This window comes from Amblyraja radiata, chromosome 6, assembly GCF_010909765.2.
Source record: "Amblyraja radiata isolate CabotCenter1 chromosome 6, sAmbRad1.1.pri, whole genome shotgun sequence".
Taxonomy (NCBI): Eukaryota; Metazoa; Chordata; class Chondrichthyes; order Rajiformes; family Rajidae; genus Amblyraja; species Amblyraja radiata.
In genome coordinates, this window is record NC_045961.1 from 102,815,471 (window position 1) to 102,835,900 (window position 20,430).

The following is a 20,430-nucleotide window of genomic DNA, read 5'->3' on the forward strand; positions in this document are numbered from 1 at the left end:
CAGCCCAACTTGCCAACAATGTCCCAGCTACTCCCACCTGCCCGCGTTTTACTCCAGCATTTACTCCAGCATTTTGGGTTTGAAACCGGCATCTGCAGTTCCTTCCTAGACATGAATGTAACTAATTCATGAATGAATGCTCGCGTTCCATCTACTCTCCATTAAGAAGGCCGCGTTAATTTGAACCTGTGGTACTCACCCTGAAGGTGGGGGTGGGGGGGGTGGGGGGGGGGGGGGGGGGGGGGGATGGGGGGACTGAATGAGAAACGCATTCGCACATACTTATTTTCCATTAGCAACAGGCTGCAGGGTTTTTCGTGTTTAAGAAGGAACTGCAGATGCTGGAAAACCGAAGGTGGACAAAAATGCTGGGGAAACTCAGCGGGTGCAGCAGCATCTGTGGAGCGAAGGAAATAAGCAACGATGCCTATTTCCTTCGCTCCATGCAAAGAGTTGACCAATCTCCACTATAGGAAATAGGCAACGTTTCGGGCCGAAACCCTTCTGGGTTTCGGCCCGAAACGTTGCCTATTTCCTTCGCTCCATAGATGCTGCTGCACCCGCTGAGTTTATCCACCACTTTTGTCTACCTAGGGTTTTTCTGGTGTTTATCACACCGCATAATGATGGACAGTAGAGTCACAGAGTGATACAGCGTGGAAACAGGCCCTTCGGCCCAACTCGCCCACACCAGCCAACAATGTCCCAGCTACACGAGTCCCACCTGCCTCCGCTTGGTCCGTATCCCTCCAAACTGCAGATGCTGGTTTAAATCAAAGGTGGACACAAAATGTTGGAGTAACTCAGCGGGACAGGCAGCATCTCTGGAGAGAAGGAATGGGCGATGTTTCCTCAGTCTGAAGAAGATGTCTCGACCCTAATCCTTCTCTCCAGGGATACTGCCTGTCCCGCTGAGTAACTCCAGCATTTTGTGTTTGTCCACAGGGTGCTCAATGGGTGTTTAAGTTAGCTTCAAATTTCACTTTCAGTTAAGTTTATTGTCGTAAGGCCATTCGGCCCCTCGAGTCTACTCCGCCATTCAATCATGGCTGATCTATCTCTCCCTCTCAACCCCATTCTCCTGCCTTCTCCCCATAACCTCTGACACCCGCACTAATCAAGAATCTATCTATCTCTGCCTTAAAAACATCCACTGACTTGGCCTCCACAGCCTTCTGTGCCAAAGAATTCCACAGATTCAGAAACATAGAAACATAGACAATAGGTGCAGGAGGAGGCCATTCGGGCCTTCGAGCCAGCACCGCCATTCATTGTGATCATGGCTGATCGTCCCCAATCAATAACCCATGCCTGCTTTCTCCCCATATCCCCTGACCCCACTAGCCCCTAGAGTTCTATCTTATGCCCCTGTCCCACTTATCAAACCTGAACGGAAACCTCTGGAGACTTTGCGCCCCACCCAAGGTTTCCGTGCGGTTCCCAGAGGTTTTTGTCAGTCTCCCTACCTGCTTCCACTACCTGCAACCTCCGGCAACTACCTGCAACCTCCGGGAACCGCACGGAAACCTTGGGTGGGGCGCAAAGTCTCCAGAGGTTTCCGTTCAGGCTTCCTAAGTGGGACAGGGACATAACTCTCTCTTAAATCCATCCAGTGACTTGGCCTCCAGTGCCCTCTGTGGCAGAGAATTCCACAAATTCACTAACCCCCCACTAAAGAAATTCCTCCACATCTTTCGACGACAGATGGCACAATGGGCTAAGTGTTCGGCTGGCAACCGGAAGGTAGCCGGTTCGAATCCCGCTTGGAGTGCATACTGTCGTTGTGTCCTTGGGCAAGACACTTCACCCACCTTTGCCTGTGTGTGAATGTGTGTGAGTGATTGGTGGTGGTCGGAGGGGCCGTAGGCGCAGATTGGCAGCCACGCTTCCGTCAGTCCGCCCCAGGGCAGCTGTGGCTACAGAAGTAGCTTACCACCACCGAGTGTGACTGAGGAGTGAATGAATAATGCGATGTAAAGCGCCTTGAGTATTAGAAAGGCGCTATATAAATCCCATCCATTATTATTATTAAATGTACGTCAGTTTATTCTGAGGCTGAGCCCTCTGGTCCTAGACTCTCCCACTAGTGGAAACATCCTCTCCACATTCACCCAATCCAGGCCTTTCACTATTCAGTGAGTTTCAATGAATTTGCGTTTAGCCTCACTCTGACACTGGAGGAGACCGAGGATAGAGAGGTCTCTGCAGGAATAGAGAATTAAAGTGAACACCTTCTCTCACCCGCCTGAACCAACCTGATCTCCCAGTTACTGGACACTTTAATATTCCTTCCCATTCCACAACAGACCTTTCCCAGTCTGAAGAAGGGTCTCGACCCAAAACTATTGACCATCTATTTGCAAAGACTGGAGAATGTGTAGTGTAAGATGAAATGTTAGGAAGGAACTGCAGGTGCTGGTTTAGAGCGAAGATAGACACAAAAAGCTGTAGTAACTCAGCGGGACAGGCAGCATCTCTGGAGAGAAGGAATGGTTCTCTCCAGAGTTTTGTGTTTTATGACTGTAGGCAGATCAATCTCCCTCCTGGGATAAATAAAGTTCTATCGTATCGTGTTGTATCGTACACCTTTGAATTCCCTTTATCCTGTATCTGTACACTGTGGACAACCCGATTGTAATCATGTATAGTCTTTCCGCTGACTGGATAGAACGCAACAAAAAGCTGTTCACTGTACTTCCGATGTTGGGGGAAGCTGGGAAAAGCTGGACATCGGGTTGGGGAAGTCCAGAACAAGGGGTCACAGTTTAAGGATAAGGGGGAAGTCTTCTAGGACCGAGATGAGAAAAACATTTTTCACACAGAGAGTGGTGAATCTGTGGAATTCTCTGCCACAGAAGGTAGCTGAGGCCAGTTCATTGGCTATATTTAAGAGGGAGTTAGATGAGGCCCTTGTGGCTAAAGGGATCAGGGGGTATGGAGAGAAGGCAGGTACAGGATACTGAGTTGGATGATCAGCCATGATCATATTGAATGGCGGTGCAGGCTCGAAGGGCCGAATGGCCTACTCCTGCACCTATTTTCTATGTTTCTATGTCTATGTTTCTATGTACCTCGGTACACCTGACAACTAACTAAACTCTCCAAGAGACGCTGCCTAACTAGCTGCGATACTCCAGCACTTTGTGTCCTTTTGCGTTCTAACCAGCATCTGCAGTTCCTTGTTTCTACAAACCAAGGCAATCTGGTCAATAACTTAAAAAAATAATAATTTGTTGAAAGAGCCTTCAGCCATGTTTATGCTTCATTAGTGATTACTTTTACAGATGACATTTTACACCAGTTGTGCAGTTGTAATAAATCACCGATTCCTTCTGTAGGAGAAACAATAATCAGCTTGACAACATGTGTGCAACTAATTAGAACTATTGTGTTATCTCATTATACTCTCCCATTTATTTTCAAGAATAGGTTTTTCCCACTTCTACGATAGCTGCAGGTAACACATTTAGGTTCAAATGCACCCGACTGATAAATAGGTTTGTTGTTGTTTTCGAGGGAGGTGGGGGGTTACATCAAATTTAGCTAACCTCATTAATTTAGAAGTCATGCTACATTTGTGCAGCCCCTAAAAAAGTAATGGAACTGCAGATGCTGGTTTAAACCGAAGATAGACACACAAAAAAGCTGGAGTAACTCAGCGGGACAGGCGGCATCTCTAGAGAGAAGTAATGGGTGACGTTTCGGGTCGAGACCCTTCTTCTTCTTCTTCAGGAAACGCGGTAAGCTCGGGAAGACTGGTGAAGATTTTTCAACATGTTGAAAAATGTCCACGAGAGCCCCGAGTACCGACGAGTGGCCATTACCGTAAATCTCCGGGTTCGAATCAGGGCAAACTCGGGAGAGCTCTTGGAATGAACTCGTAACGTGGGACAGGGGTTTTACAGCGCTTGCAGTGCCAGAGACCCGGGTTCGATCCCGACTACGGGTCTGTATGGAGTTCGCAGATTCTCCCCATGACCCGCACGCGTTTTCTCCAGGATCTTCGATTTCCACCCACGTTCCAAAGACGTACAAGTCTGTAGGTTAATCGGCTGGGTATATCCACCTCCAGTTTAAATTCCATTTGGAATATTTTGGGGGACCAAGAAACCAAGAAACCAAGAATAGATGTAAATTATCCCTAGTGCCGCGTGTGGGGTAGTGTTAGTGTGCGGGGATCGCTGGTCGGCACGGACCCGGTGGGCTGAAGGGCCTGTTTCCGCGCTCTATCTCCAAACTAAACTAAACTAAACTAAATTAAACATTTATATTTAATTTAGACTTGTCTACATCCTTTGGAGAAACAGTTGAGTTTTATTTATCTATAGATAACAAAGAATGAATGGGAGTTATGAAAGCCAATAATCTAAAATAATACACTTCTCTGTGATTGTATTAAAAATAAGGTCTTAAATAATCCATTAAATAGGATACAATATAAAACCTGCATTAAAAACCAAATACAAGTTATTCCGGGTTTAATTCCCACTCAGGGTTATGTGTATAGCATTCTATAAGACAATTGTATAAATACCTGTTCAAAGACTTTAACCTGTTCATTTAAATAGGGCTCAGATCAGCATTCAAATGTAACCCAGCATCTGTAGTTCCTTGTTTTAATGCAGAAACATAGAAACATAGAAATTAGGTGCAGGAGTAGGCCATTCGGCCCATCGAGCCTGCACCGCCATTCAATATGATCATGGCTGAAACTTTGGCCCATCGTGTCCGGCACAGACCAGCGATCCCCGCACATCAACACTATCCCACACACACTGGGGGCAGTTTTAATTTCATACCAAGCCAATTAATCTACAAACCTGTGTTTAAGACGGAACTGCAGATGCTGGAAAATCGAAGGTAGACAAAAATGCTGGAGAAACTCAGCGGGTGCGGCAGCATCTATGGAGCGAAGGAAATAGGCAACGTTTCGGGCCGAAACCCGGAAGGGTTTCGGCCCGAAACGTTGCCTATTTCCTATAGTGGAGATTGTTCAACTCTTTGCATGGAGCGAAGGAAATAGGCAACGTTTCGGGCCGAAACCCCTCTTCAGACAAATCTACAAACCTTTTTGGAGTCTTTGGAGTGTGTGGGAGGTAAACCGAAGATCTCGGAGAAAACCCACGCAGATCAGGGGGAGAACGTACAAACTCCGTACAGACAGCACCCGTAGTCGGGATCGAATCCGGGTCTCTGGTGCTGCAAGCGCTGTAAGGCAGCAACTCTACCGCTGCGCCACCGTGCCGCCCTTGTATATACATTTAAATGAATGTGTTGGGTGAGAGGACAGAGGTTTAATGTTAAGGGGAAAAGATTTAATAGGAATCTGAGGAGTAACTTTTTCACACAGAGGGTGGTGTGTGTATGGAACAAGCTGCCAGAGGAGGTAGTTGAGGCTGGGACCATCCCAACGTTTAAGAAACAGTTGGACAGGTGCACGGATAGGACAGGTTTTGGAGGGATACGGGCCAAACGCGGGCGGGTGGGACGAGTGTAGCTGGGACATGTTGACCAGTGTAGGCAAGTTGGGCCGAAGGGCCTGTTTCCACACTGTATCACTCTATGCCTCTATTTGTAGGTTTACCAGAATGTTGCCATATTAGAGTGCATTAGCTACACGTGCATTAGTTTCATTCAGTTTATTGTCACGTGTACCGAGGTACAGTGAAAAGCTTTTAGTTGCGTGCTAACCAGTCAGCAGAAAGACAATACATGATTACAATCGAGCCGTCCACGGTGTACAGATACACGATTATAGGGAATAACATTGAATGCAAGATAAAGTCTAGCCAAGCCCGATTAAAGATAGTCCGAGAGCCTTCAGTGAGGGAGATGGTAGGTCAGGACTGCTCTCTAGTTGGTGATAGAATGGTTCAGTTGCCTGATAACAGCTGGGAAGAAAATGTATAGATGTACCAAAGCCAATTAATCTACAAACCTGTACGTCTGGGAGGAAACCCGAGCATCTGGAGAAAACCCACACGGTCAGGTGGAGAACATTCTGATAGTAGACATTTCCTCTCATCTCCATCAGATAGTGGAGTCAGGGGATATGGGGAGAAGGCAGGAACGGGGTACTGATTTGTGGATGGTACACAAAAAAGCTGGAGAAACTCAGCGGGTGCAGCAGCATCTATGGAGCGAAGGAGATAGGCGACGTTGTCTATTTCCTTCGCTCCATGCAAAGAGTTGAACAATCTCCACTATAGGAAATAGGCAACGTTGTCTATTTCCTTCGCTCCATGCAAAGAGTTGAACAATCTCCACTATAGGAAATAGGCAACGTTTCGGGCCGAAACCCTTCCGGGTTTCGGCCCGAAACGTTGCCTATTTCCTTCGCTCCATAGATGCTGCTGCACCCGCTGAGTTTCTCCAGCATTTTTGTCTACCTTCGATTTTCCAGCATCTGCAGTTCCTTCTTAAACGCCGATTGTGGATGATCAGCCATGATCACAATGAATGGCGGTGCTGGCTCGAAGGGGCCGAATGGCCTACTCCTGCACCTATTGTCTATTGTCTATTGTCTATAAATTGATGCCCCTTTATCCTGAACCGACACCTTCTCTTTAGATTTTAGAGATACAGCGTGGAAACAGGCCCTTTGGCCTTCCGAGTCCACACACCGACCAAGCAATCACCCCGTACACTAGTACTATCCTACACACTAGGGACAATTTACATTTGCAGAAGCTAATTAATTTACAAACCTGCACGTCTTTTCAGCGTGGGAGGAAACCGGAGCATCCGGAAAAAACCCACGCAGGTCACGGGGAGAAGGAACAAACTCCATACAGACAGCGCCCGTAGTCAGGATGGAACCCGGGTCCCTGGCGCTGTAAGGCAGCAACTCTACCGCTGCACCACCGTGCCGTGCCGCCCATATATATTTTCCAACTACACCCACTTCCATGAGTATATTATTACTCATCTTCTCTGATTTTTTTTGGCCTCTTTTTAAAACATATTCATTAACCGGGAAACATTAAGTGTGTTAGAATTTGAACAAAAGACTCATTTTCAGACAAACTTCATTATGTCTCTGATGTCTGTTTGAAAAAATGCCAGTCCCGTCCCACTCACTTTAATCTCTCCCCATTGTCCTGCCTATCTTCCCTTGAAAGAGTTTATCCGCATCTCTGGTGAATGTCTCAATTGCCGTACAAATATTGAACCACGGTTTCTGGCGAGATGAAGCTTGAGAAAATATTGTACATATTCCGTCCACCACTATAATAATAATAATAATAATAAATTTTATTTATGGGCGCCTTTCAAGAGTCTCAAGGACACCTTACAAAAATTGAAGTCCCGGTGAACACTTGGATTGACACAGAGCAGGTGGTGCAGTGGGGAGAGTTGCTGCCTCACAGAACCAGAGACCCTAGCTTGATCCTGACCCTGGGTCCTGTCTGTGTGGAGTTTGCATGTTCTCACTGTGGCCACGTGGGGTTTTTTCCGGGGTTAACCGGTTTACCTCCCACACCCCAGAGACATGCTAGTTTGTAGGTTCATTGGCTTCCCCAAAATCATCCCTCCGGTGAAGGGAGTGGATGAGAAAGTGGTATCGCACAGATCCGATGTGAATGGAATATCAATCATTGGTGTGGACTTATGGCCCTGTCCCACTGTACGAGTTTACCCAAGAGCTCTCCCGAGTTAAAAAAAAATTCAAACTCGTGGTAAGCACGTAGAATGTACGTAGCGGGTACGTCGGAGCTCGGGCCGTCTCTTAGCGGCCCGTAACGCTAACGGCAGGTACTCGGGAAACGCGGTAAGCTCATGAAGACTCGTGAAGATTTTTCAACATGTTGAAAAATGTCCACGAGAGCCCCGAGTACCCACGAGCGGCCATTACCGTAAATCTCCGAGTTCGAATCAGGGCAAACTCGGGAGAACTCTTGAATTAGGGTATCGCCTCAGCGCAGAAGGAGAAGAGGAGGGAAGAGACTGGAGACCTAAGACTTTTGCCTCCATCACAGTGAGGAGATGTTGGGTGGACTCACTGTGGTGGATGTTAATATGTGTTTATTGTTGTTTTTTATTGTATTGTATTGTATGTATGACTGCTTCAATTTCGTTCAGACTTCGGTCTGAATGACAATAAAAGGCTATCTAATCTAATCTAATCTAATTAGCTCGTACAGTGGGACAGCCCCATTAGACACAAAATGCTGGAGTAACTCAGCGGGACAGGCAGCATCTCTGGAGAGAAGGAATGGGTGATGATTTGGGTCGAGACCCTTCCTCAGATTTCGTCCTACACATTGGTGTGGACATGTTGGGCTGAAGAACCTCTTTTCATGCAGTATCTCCGAACTAGGGTGGTGCACCCGGAGAAAACCCACACGCTCACAAGAAGAACGGCGTGGGTCGGCACCATGGAGAAGTGGGGCGTTGGCAGCGGCGTTAAAACGGTGGCAGCGGTGAAGCCTCGCGGAGGTGGTGAAGCCTCGCGGGTCGTTCCACGGTCGATGGTCGATGAGAGCATGGAGGACCGCCGTGACGGGGGAGGGGAAGAACAATGGAGGAGCCGGCGTGCTTTATAACTTTGTCAGTGCCATAGGTGGCCGCTATTTGTATACCTTGGGTATGCAAGCAAAGAATCTCAGCGTGCCCAGTCACACATGACAATAAATTATTTCATGCCATTCTTATTCCAACTCCACACAGACAGCACCCGAGGTCAGGATCGAACCTGGGTCCCTGGTGCTTTGAGGCAACAGTTCCATCAGCTGTGCCGCGAGAAGGCAGGAGAATGGAGTTGAAAGGGGAAAGTAGATCAAACGGCGGAGTAGACTTACATAGGAACATAGAAAATAGGTGCAGGAGTAGGCCATTTGGCCCTTCGAGCCTGCACCGCCATTCAACATGATCATGGCTGATCATCCAACTCAGTATCCTGTACCTGCCTTCTCTCCATACCACCTGATCCCTTTAGCCACAAGGGCCACATCTAACTCCCTCTTAAATATAGCCAATGAACTGGCCTCGACTACCTTCTGTGGCAGAGAATTCCACAGATTCACCACTCTCTGTGTGAAAATTGATTTTCTCATCTCGGTCCTAAAAGATTTCCCCCTTATCCTTAAACTGTGACCCCTAGTTCTGGACTTCCCCAACATCGGGAACAATCTTCCTGCATCTAGCCTGTCCAACCCCTTAAGAATTTTGTAAGTTTCTATAAGATCCCCCCTCAATCTTCTAAATTCTAGCGAGTACAAGCCGAGTCTATCCAGTCTTTCTTCATATGAAAGTCCTGCCATCCCAGGAATCAGTCTGGTGAACCTTCTCTGTACTCCCTCTATGGCAAGAATGTCTTTCCTCTCGATGGGCATCCGTGGGGGAAATGAGCAAACATCATTTTGGATCAGGACCCTTTTAATGGGGGTTAATTAAATAGGCGGTTGAGGGTTTGCATGGACCTAGTGGGCCGAAGGGTCAGTTTCTATGCTGCATCTCTCTGTCATTCTAATTAGTTTAGTTTAGTTTGGAGATACAGCGCGGAAACAAGCCCTCCGGCCCACCGAGTCCACACCGACCAGCGATCCCCGCACACCAGGGACTTATACCGAGCCTACAAAACCTGTACGTCTTTGGAGTGTGGGAGGTAAAGAGGAGACCCCGGGAAAAAACCCCACGCGGTCACGGGGAGAACGTGCAAACTCCAGTTACAGCGCAGTTTCTTGTCACGTGTACCGAGGTACAGTGAAAAGATTTTGTCGTGTGCTAACCAGTCAGCAGAGAGACAATACATGATTACAATCGATCCATTTACAGTGGAGTTACATTTACAGTTAAAGGCCTGTTCCTCTTGACGATTTTTTTCGGCGACTGCCGGCATCATTGATTGACGTATCAGTTCACTGAAAAATATGGGGCGCGATGTGGCGTGACGCGTGATGATGATGTATGACGTGGCGTGACGCGTGGTGATGACGTATGACGCGCCGTGACGCGCCGTGATGACGTATGACGCGCCGTGACGCGCCGTGATGACGTATGACGCGCGGTGATGACGTATGACGCGCCGTGACGCGCCGTGATGACGTATGACGCGGCGTGACGCGTGGTGCTGACGTATGACGCGGCGTGACGCTCCATGATGACGTATGACGCGCCGTGACGCGCCGTGATGACGTGCGACGCGCGTTTTTTTTTCAAACGCCGCAACATTTTTCCTGTCGGCCGCCGGATGTTCAAAATCTTTCGGCGACACCGATATGACGACGGCAAAAAATTGCCAAGTGGGACAGGCCATTAAACTCAAACTTCGTACCGACAGCATCCAGGATCGAACCTGGGTCTCTGGCGCCGTGAGGCAGCAACTCCACCGCTGCGCCACCGTGCCGCCCTCAATGCCCAGGAGATTTTATTTTCGCTGCAGGCTGACACAAGCAACTTGACTGATTTTTGATGCCAGTTAGGGTTAATATTCATAGCTCTGGGATAATTGGATTGTGTGTATGTGTAGGCGTCTGAGTGACTGCGATGACAGGAAAAAGCAGCATGCTATTGTGGCACATATTCACCTTGACAACATCCCAGCTCCCTTGTCTCTTTGTTGCAGAGTTAGTTCATAAGTTCATAACTTTCAAGTTCAACATCATTCCTAACAACATGGTGCCTAAGACTGAACGCAATGTAATAAACGTGGCCTAACGATTATTTAGTTTAATTCAGAGATACAGCGCGGTTACAGGCCCTTCGGCCCACCGGGTCCCACTGACCCGCGATTCCCGCAAACTTATGGGCCTGTCCCACTTAGGAGATTTTTTAGGCAACTACAAGTGACTAGTTTGTCGCCACATGTTTGCTGTTGTCGCCGGGAATCGTCTCCTCAGTCACGCAAAAGGTCGTAGCGTCTTTCTGGTTGCCGCTAAATTTTCAACATGTTGGAAAATTTTCGGCGACAGTGGGTTTGACGCCAATGAGCGTAGCTTGACTTCTCCTGACGTAGGTGCTGCCGTAGGTTGTCGCCGGTTTTTCGGTGACCTGCTACGACTATGGCAGTCGCCGGCAGTTGCCTAAAAAATCGCCAAGTGGGACGGGCCCGGAACACTATCCTACACCCACCAGGGACAATTTTTACATTTACACCAAGCCAATTAACCTACAAACTTGTATGTCTTTGGAGTGTGGGTGGAAACCGATGGTCTCGGAGAAAACTCACGGGGAGAACGTGCCAACTCCGTACAGACAGCACCTGTAGTCAGGATGGAACCCGGGTCTCTGGCGCTGCATTCGCTGTAAGGCAGCAACTCTACCTCTGCGCTACCGTGACTGCCCAGATTGTCTTCCACGACTGGAACATGACCTCGCAACTTCTATACGCATAAGGTCATACGTGACCGGAGCACAATTAGGCCATTCGGCTCATCACCATTTGGGACGACAGATGGCACAATGGGCTAAGTGTTCGACTGGCAACCGGAAGGTAGCTGGTTCGAATCCCGCTTGGAGTGCATACTGTCGTTGTGTCCTTGGGCAAGACACTTCACCCACCTTTGCCTGTGTGTGAATGTGTGTAAATGTGTGTGAGTGATTGGTGGTGGTCGGAGGGGCCGTAGGCGCAGATTGGCAGCCACGCTTCCGTCAGTCTGCCCCAGGGCAGCTGTGGCTACAGAAGTAGCTTACCACCACCGAGTGTGACTGAGGAGTGAATGAATAATGCGATGTAAAGCGCCTTGAGTATCTAGAAAGGCGCTATATAAATCCCATCCATTATTATTATTATTATTATCACGTCTCATTATTCAATCATGGCTGATCTATCTTTCCCTCTCAACCCCATTCTCCTGCCTTCTCCCCCCATAACCTCTAACAATCTCGCAAATAGCCAATTATTTGATGCGTAGGAAGGAACTGCAGATGCTGGTTTACACCGAAAATGCTGGAGTAATTCAGCGGGACAGGCAGCATCTCTGGAGAGAAGGAATGGGTGATGTTTCGGGTCGAGACCCTACTTCAGACTGAGAGAGAAAACATCACCTATTCCTTTTCTCCAGTGATCCTCCAGAGATACTGCCTGACCCACCGAGTAACTACAGCATTTAGTGCCTCCGTCGCCAATGAATTCCACAGATTTACCACTGACTGAAGAAATTCCTCCTCATCTCTTTTCTAAAGGTACGCCCTCTGATTTTGAGGCTGTGGCCTCTGGTCCTAGACTCTCCCACTAGTGGAAACATCTCCTCCACATCCACTCTATCCAGGCCTTTCACTATTCTGTACGTTTCAATGAGGATTCCCGCTCCCCCCACCCCCCACTCCCCTCATTGCAGATTACAATAGACAATAGGTGCAGGAGTAGGCCATTCGGCCCTTCGAGCCAGCACCGCCATTCAATGTGATCATGGCTGATCATCCACAATCAGTACCCCGTTCCTGCCTTCTCCCCATATCCCTTGACTCCGCTATCTTTAAGAGCTCTATCTAACTCTCTGTTGAAAGCATTCAGAGAACTGGCCTCCACCGCCTTCTGAGGCAGAGAATTCCACAGACTCACAACACTCTGTGTGAAAAAGTGTTTCCTCGTCTCCCTTCTAAATGGCCGACCCTTTTTTCTAAACTGTGGCCCCTGGTTCTGGACTCCCCCAACATCGGGAACATGTTTCCTGCCTCTAGCGTGTCCAACCCCTTAATAATTTTATATGTTTCAATGAGATATCCTCTCATCCTTCTAAAGTCCAGAGCATACAAGCCCAGCCGCTCCATTCTATCAACATATGACAGTCCCACCAACCCACACTGCACCCCCTCGAAATAGCAATTCCATTACGGTTCCCTCCTGCATGCTGAAGACATGTGGGTTTGTAGGCCTTCTGTAAGATTGCAGATTCCAAGTTCCAGAAACATGCGGTCTCCAGGTACCATCGTGCCAATTTATGGAGCAACACTACATTCTCCACTCACTAGCACTTTCAATTAAAGGTATCGTTAACTCTGCTCCTCGCCTCCAGTCAGACCCGTTGCAAGAATATTTTTTTTCCAAGCAGGAAAGGGTGCAGAGAAGAGTTACGATTAGGTTGCCAAGACTCGAGGGCCTGAACTAGAGGGAGAGGTTGGGCAGGCTTTGGACTTTATTCCTTGGAGCGCTGGAGGATGAGGGGTGATCTCTGCCTCAGAAGGCGGTGGAGGCAGGTTCTCTGGATGCTTTCAAGAGAGAGCTAGATAGGGCTCTTAAAAATAGCGGAGTCAGGGGATATGGGGAGAAGGCAGGAACGGGGTACTGATTGGGGATGATCAGCCATGATTACATTGAATGGCGGTGCTGGCTCAAAGGGCTGAATGGCCTACTCCTGCACCTATTGTCTATTGTCTATTATCTTATAGAGGTGTACAAGATCATGAGAGGAATAGATCGGGTGGATGCTGTCTCTTGCCCAGAGCAGGGAAATTGAGATCCAGAGGCCATAGGTATAAGGTGAGGGGGGAGTTATTTAATAGGAATCTGAGGGGTAACTTTTTCATGCAAAGGGTGGTGGGTGTGTGGAACGAGGTGCCGGAGGAGGTAGTTGAGGCTGGGAACTCTCACAACATTTAAGAAACGTTTAGACAGGTACAATGGATAGGACAGGTTGAGAGGGATATGGGCCAAAGGCAGGCAGGTGGGACTAGTGTAGCTGGGACATGTTGGCCGGTCTGGGCAAGTTGGGCCGAAGGGCCTGTTTCCACGCTGTATCATTCTATGACATGTGTGACTTTGCAGAATCGCCTTGCACAAATATTCAATTTGTCTACCTGATTAAAACAGTCTTGAAGTAACTGAGCAGGTAAGGTCAAGTCATCTGTATTCAGGGGGAGGGTGAAAGGGCAGCTATAGAGAGTGGGATCCCTCAGGTATCAAAGTGGTCAACTCTGTGTGGAGCCACAGGAGATGGGCAAGGTCCTCCATGAGGATTTTTACCTTCACCCTCTGGTTCTTGATTGCCCTAATCTGGGCAAGAGACTCGGTAAAGTAGTACATTGTCCCTATTGTCCCAGAACTAGTGTCTGGAACTAATAGGAACTCAGGTTGCAATTAAATCTTACCCCCCCTCACCTAAACCTATGTCCTCTGGTCCTCGATTCCCCAACTCTGGGCGAGAGACTCCATTCCTCTCAGGATTGTACACACCTGGAGAAGATCGCCCCTCATCCTCCTGCGCTGTGAGTCCCAGCCTCCACTAACTCTCCCTATAGCTCAGACCCTCGAGTCCTGGCAACATCCTCGTAAATCTTCTCTGTACCCTTTCCAGCTTGGCAACTTGGGCAGCACGGTGGCGCAGCGGTAGAGTTGCTGCCTCACACAGCACCAGAGACCCCGGGTTTGACCCTGACTACGGGTGCTGTCTGTACGGAGTTTGCACGTTCTCCCCGTGACCTGCGTGAGTTTTCTCCGAGATCTTCGGTTTCCTCCCACACTCCAAAGACGTACAGGTTTGTAGGTTAATTGGCCTGGTGTAAATGTAAAATTGTCCCTAGTGTGTGTTGGGTAGACAATAGACAATAGGTGCAGGAGTAGGCCATTCGGCCCTTCGAGCCAGCCCCGCCATTCAATGTGATCATGGCTGATCATACACAATCAGTACCCCGTTCCTGCCTTCTCCCCATATCCCCTGACTCCGCTATTTTTAAGAGCCCTATCTAGCTCTCTCTTGAAAGTATCCAGAGAACCGGCCTCCACCGCTCTCTGTGGCAGAGATTGGGTATTGTTGGTGTGCGGAGATCGCTGGTCGGTGCGGACTCGGTGGGCCAAAGGGCCTGTTTCCGCGCTGTATCTCTAAACCAAACTAAACATCTCCCCTGTAACATGGTGTTCAATGATTGTTTTGCTCAAGGTTCAAACATCAATGTGTCAACTGAATGGTTTGATGGTGTGTTCGTTGCCTCAGCTAACTCACAGTGAAATTCTTTATCCTACAAACAGTCCAGTAGAGTATTGCCATAGCCCTGCTCCTCCAGCAGCAAGCGAACTGGAATAGCCCGCTGAGCCCGCATGCAAGAGGCGCCATGTTGTACAGGGTCTTGGTGAGACCACACCTGGAGTATTGCGTACAGTTTTGGTCTCCTAATCTGAGGAAAGACATTCTTGCCATAGAGGGAGTACAGAGAAGGTTCACCAGACTGATTCCTGGGATGTCAGGACTTTCATATGAAGAAAGACAGGATGGACTCGGCTTGTACTCGTTAGAATTTAGAAGATTGAGGGGGGATCTTATAGAAACTTACAAAATTCTTAAGGGGTTGGACAGGCTAGATGCAGGAAGATTGTTCCCGATGTTGGGGAAATCCAGGAAAAGGGGTCATAGTTTAAGGATAAAGGGGAAATCCTTTAGGACCGAGATGAGAAAAACCTTTTTCACACAGAGAGTGGTGAATCCTGGGAACTCTTTGCCACAGAAGGTAGTTGAGGCCAGTTCATTGGCTATATTTAAGAGGGAGTTAGATGTGGCCCTTGTGGCTAAAGGGATCAGGGGGTATGAAGAGAAGGCAGGTACAGGATACTGAGTTGGATGATCAGCCATGATCATATTGAGTGGCGGTGCAGGCACGAAGGGCCGAATGGCCTACTCCTGCACCTATTTTCTATGTTTCTATGTTTCTATATTCTTGCTCCATTTCCAAAGTCCGCACTCTAGTTCTTCTGAGCGGTGCCTGTTCCAGGCGAGTCCCAGGCTGTTGTGGGCCTCCAGCCATCTCCTTGGAGCCATAGAGGCATAGAGTGGTACAGTGTGGAACAGGCCCTTCGGCCCAACTCGCCCACACCGGCCAACAATGTATCAAAGTATCAAGTATCAAAGTATCCTTTATTGTCATTCAGACCTTTCAGTCTGAACGAAATTTCGCTGCGTTGCAGTCATACATGTAATAAAATAACAAAAGCACACAATCAACACAAATTTAACATCCACCACAGTGAATTCACCAGGCACCTCCTCACTGTGATGGAGGCAAAAGTCTTAAAGTCCCAGCTACACTAGTTCCACTTGCCCGCGCTTGGTCCATATCCCTCCCAACCTGTCCTATCCATGTACACGTTCAACTGTTTCTTAAACGATGGGATAGTCCCAGCCTCAACTACCTCCTCTGGCAGCTCGTTCCATACACCCACCACCCTCTGTGTGGAAAAGTTACCATTCAGATTCCTATTAAATCTTTTCCCCTTCACCTTGAACCTATGTCCTCTGGTCCTCGATTCCCCTACTCTGGGCAAGAGACTCTACCCGATCTATTCCTCTCATGATTTTGTACACTTCTGCAAGATCACCCCTCATCCTCCTGCGCTCCATGGAATAGAGACCCAGGCTCCTTGGTCACCATATCCCTCTCCTCACCCGAATCTCGAATCTCTCCACAGATGCTGCCCGGCCCACTGGCCCACCAAAGTACTCCAGCACTTTGTGCTTTTCGCAGGTCTCCAACGCCTGCAGTTTCAACATGTCTCCGTTCCATTTTTCAGCCTGAGTGCTGGATGCATTTTATTGGGGATGCATCCCGACTCGGTTTGCGAACAACTCCATCCAAGACCGCAAGGAATTGCGGCGAATTGTGGACGCAGCCCAGACCATCACACGAACCGACCTCCCTTCCATTGACTCAATCTATACCTCACGCTGCCTCGGCAAGGCCAGCAGCATCATCAAGGACCAGTCGCACCCCAGCCACTCCCTCTTCTCCCCTCTCCCATCGGGCAAAAAAATATCGAAGTGTGAAAACGCACACCTCCAGATTCAGGGACAGTTTCTTCCCAGCTGTTATCAGGCAACTGAATCATCCTACCACAACCAGAGAGCAGCGCTGAACTACTATCTACCTCATTGGTGACGCTCAGGCTATCCTTGATCGGACTTCGCTGGCATTTGCTTGCACTAAACGTTATTCCGTTATCATGTTTCTATACACTGTAAATGGCTCGATTGTAATCATGTATTGTCTTTCCACTGACTGGATAGCACGCAACAAAAGAAGGGACTCGACCCGAAACGTCACCCATTCCTTCTCTCCAGGGATGTTGCATGACCCGCTGAGTTACTCCAGCATTTTGTGTCTATCTTCAGTTTGACACTAACATCTGCAGTTCCTTCCTCCACAAAAGCTTTTCACTGTATCTCGGTACACGTGACAATAAACTTAACCGAGTTTGCGTTTTTTATTACAGGAGGAACATTGTGAGGGCTGTTTTTAGTGGCAACTATGAATAATTCATTCACGACGCAGAGGTGATCTGTTTCCATGGAAGAGCTTTCAAAGAGATGCTGCTGCCCACAGCCTTCTGACTCAGAGTATAAAGACCTGCCCGCAGAACAGGCTATTAACAGTTGATAGGGTTTCCACCAGTGGAGCAGAATTCAACACTAACACATTATCTACACTACAGGGTGAAGAGCAAATCATCCTCACGCTGTCCACGAGGCAACGAGAAACCGTCAGTGTAAGTGCCTGATGTGATGTGGAATTCTCTGCCTCAGAGGGCGGTGGAGGCAGGTTCTCTGGATACTTTCAAGAGAGAGCTAGATAGGGCTCTTAAAAATAGCGGAGTCAGGAGATAGGGGGAGAAGGCAGGAACGGGGTAGTGATTGTGGATGATCAGCCATGATCTTATTGAATGACGATGCTGGCTCGAAAGGCCGAATGATTAGATTAGATTTTAGATTAGATTCCTTTATTGTCATTCAGACCTTTCGGTCTGAACGAAATGATGTTGCCTGCAGCCATACACAGAACCAATAAATACAAAACATACAATAAACACAAATTAAACATCCACCACAGTGAGTTCACCAAGCACATCCTCACTGTGATGGAGGCAAAGTCTTAGTCTCCGTCTCTTCCCTCCTTGTTCTCCCTCTGCGCTGAGGCGATCGATCCAGGCCGGAGATGCCGCCCTCCAGTCCAGCGGACCTCCGTGGTGATGTCGCCGCCGCCGAAAGCCGGAACGCCGTCTCCGCTCCGAGACGGCCCGCCACAGCATCAGCTCCGGGCAGCCGCCCCAGCTCCAGGCCGCCGCCCCAGCTCCGGGTCCCGCAGTCTCCGCTCCGGGCCGCCACCCCAGCTCCGGGTCCCGCAGTCTCCGCTCCGAGCCCCGCTGCATCAGCTCCAAGCCGCCGCCGAAAGCCAGAACGCCGCACCAGCAAGTCGGGCCACCGCTGCCTCAGCCCCGAAGACGGCCAGCCTCTCGTTGGTGAGTCCTGGCTGGCTCTGCCTCCGGAGCCTCGGGGTCAGCCGCAGGCTGGAGGCCGCCAGCTCCGCCTTTAGGCCTCAGCGCGGACGGAGGCAGAGAAGGGGGATACGACACGAAAAAGTCGCATTCCCCCGAAGGAAGAGACAGAGAACATGTTTCCCCCCCCCACCCCCCCCCTCTAACACAACCCAACAAACTAAAACTTAACCAAAACAAGACAAAACAAAAAAAACAACAGAAAAAAGTAAAGACAGACGGACTGCAGGCGAGCCGCAGCTGTTAACAGCTCCACTCCTGCACCTATTGTCTATTGTCTATTGTAATGAAACACTCAAAGACAAATGCAATTAAAGAAACGGAGGCAGGGCAGCATGGTAGCACAGCGGAAGAGTTGCTGCCTCACAGCGCCAGAGACCACGGTTCGATCCTGACTACGGATGCTTGTCCGTACGGAGTTTGTATCCGTTCTCCCCGTGACCTGCGTGGGTTTTCTCCGAGGTCTCCAGTTTCGACTGCCCCGACCGTGGGAGAAAAAAAAGAGGGAAGAGTAGGCTTTATTGCCTTGCTTTCATCGCAGTGACGAATGTGGGGTTGTTTATGTGTTAACCTTTATGTAGCTGTGTGTCTTGTTGCTTTTTCAAGTGTGGCTGTACGGTTATTCGAGTTTCATTGCTCCTTAATTGGTACACGTGACAATAAACAGACCCTTTGAGATCTTCGTTTAAGAAGGAACTGCAGATGCTAGAAAAAGCGAAGGGGTAGACACAGACGCCGGAGGAACGGGGAGCGAACGTCTTCAAAGTAGGCATACCATGAGGAGATGTGGTTAGTTATTGATAGAACCTCTGTCCTATGTTCTATGTTCCATGATAAGTACATTGGATTCTTCCCCTCTGTGATCAGGCTTCCTAATGGTCCTTCGATGCGCTCGGATGCTAACACAATCGGCAATTTGGAGCAATTAGTCGCAGTAACGAGCAGATAAAACCTTGCATTTAAAAGTGGACGATGCGGTATTTGGACTAAAGTCACTAATTAGAGTAATAAACTGTTTAAAATGTGGGCAGAATCTCTCATGAAGACCTGGCAGAACTGTCATATGCTGAGAGAATGGAGCGGCTGGGCTTGTACATGCTGGAATCTAGAAGGATAGAAACATAGAAACATAGAAAATAGGTGCAGGAGTAGGCCATTCGGCCCTTCGAGCCTGCACCGCCATTCAATATGATCATGGCTGATCATGAGAGGATATCTTGTTGGAACATATAAGATTATTAAGGGTTAGGACACGCTAGAGGCAGGAAACATGTTCCCGATGTTGGGGGAGTCCAGAACCAGGGGCCACACACAGTTTAAGAATAAGGGGTACGCCATTTAGAACGGAGACGAGGAAACACTTTTTTCTCACAGAGAGTTGTGAATCTGTGGAATTCTCTGCCTCAGAGGGCGGTGGAGGCCGGTTCTCTGGATGCTTTCAAGAGAGAGCTAGATAGAGCTCTTCAAGATAGTGGTGTCAGGGAATATGGGGAGAAGGCAGGAATGGGGTACTGATTGTGGATGATCAGCAATGATCACGTTGAATGGCGATGCTGGCTTGAAGGGCCAAATGGCCTACTCCTGCGCCTATTGTCTATTGTCTAAAATGGTCATTTGTGACTGTTGCTCTGGGCACTGAGGTACAATTATCACATGTCTAAAGTTGCCGTCCCATTTAGATTAGTTTAGCTTAGTTTAGAGATACCACGCGAAAACAGGCCCTTCGGCCCACCGGGTCCGCGCCAACCAGCGATCCCCGCACACCAACAGAAACCGAAACGCACGGGGGAAAATTTACAATAACCATCAAACCTGCACGTCTTTGGAGCGTGGCAGGAAACCGGTGCACCCGGAGAAAACCCACGCAGGTCACGGGGAGAACGTACAAACTCCGTAGTGACAGCACCCGTAGTCAGGATCGAACCTGGGTCCCCGGCGCTGTGAGGCAGAAACTCTACCGCTGCGCCACCGTGCCGCCCAAATTTTATTTTGGAAGGAGAGAGAGAAAATATCCTCTCGATTGATGTGCTTCTAATCTAAGCGCTGGGAATCGAATAATTCCATCAGTGTTCAGGGCACTTACTATGATTGCTGTTTCTCTTATATTATGAGAGAGAATGTGCAGGAAGGGATTGCAGATGCTGGTTTGCAGTGAAGATAGACACAAAACGCTGGAGTAACTCTGCGGGACAGGCAGCATCTCTGGAGAGAAGGAACGAATGGGTGACGTT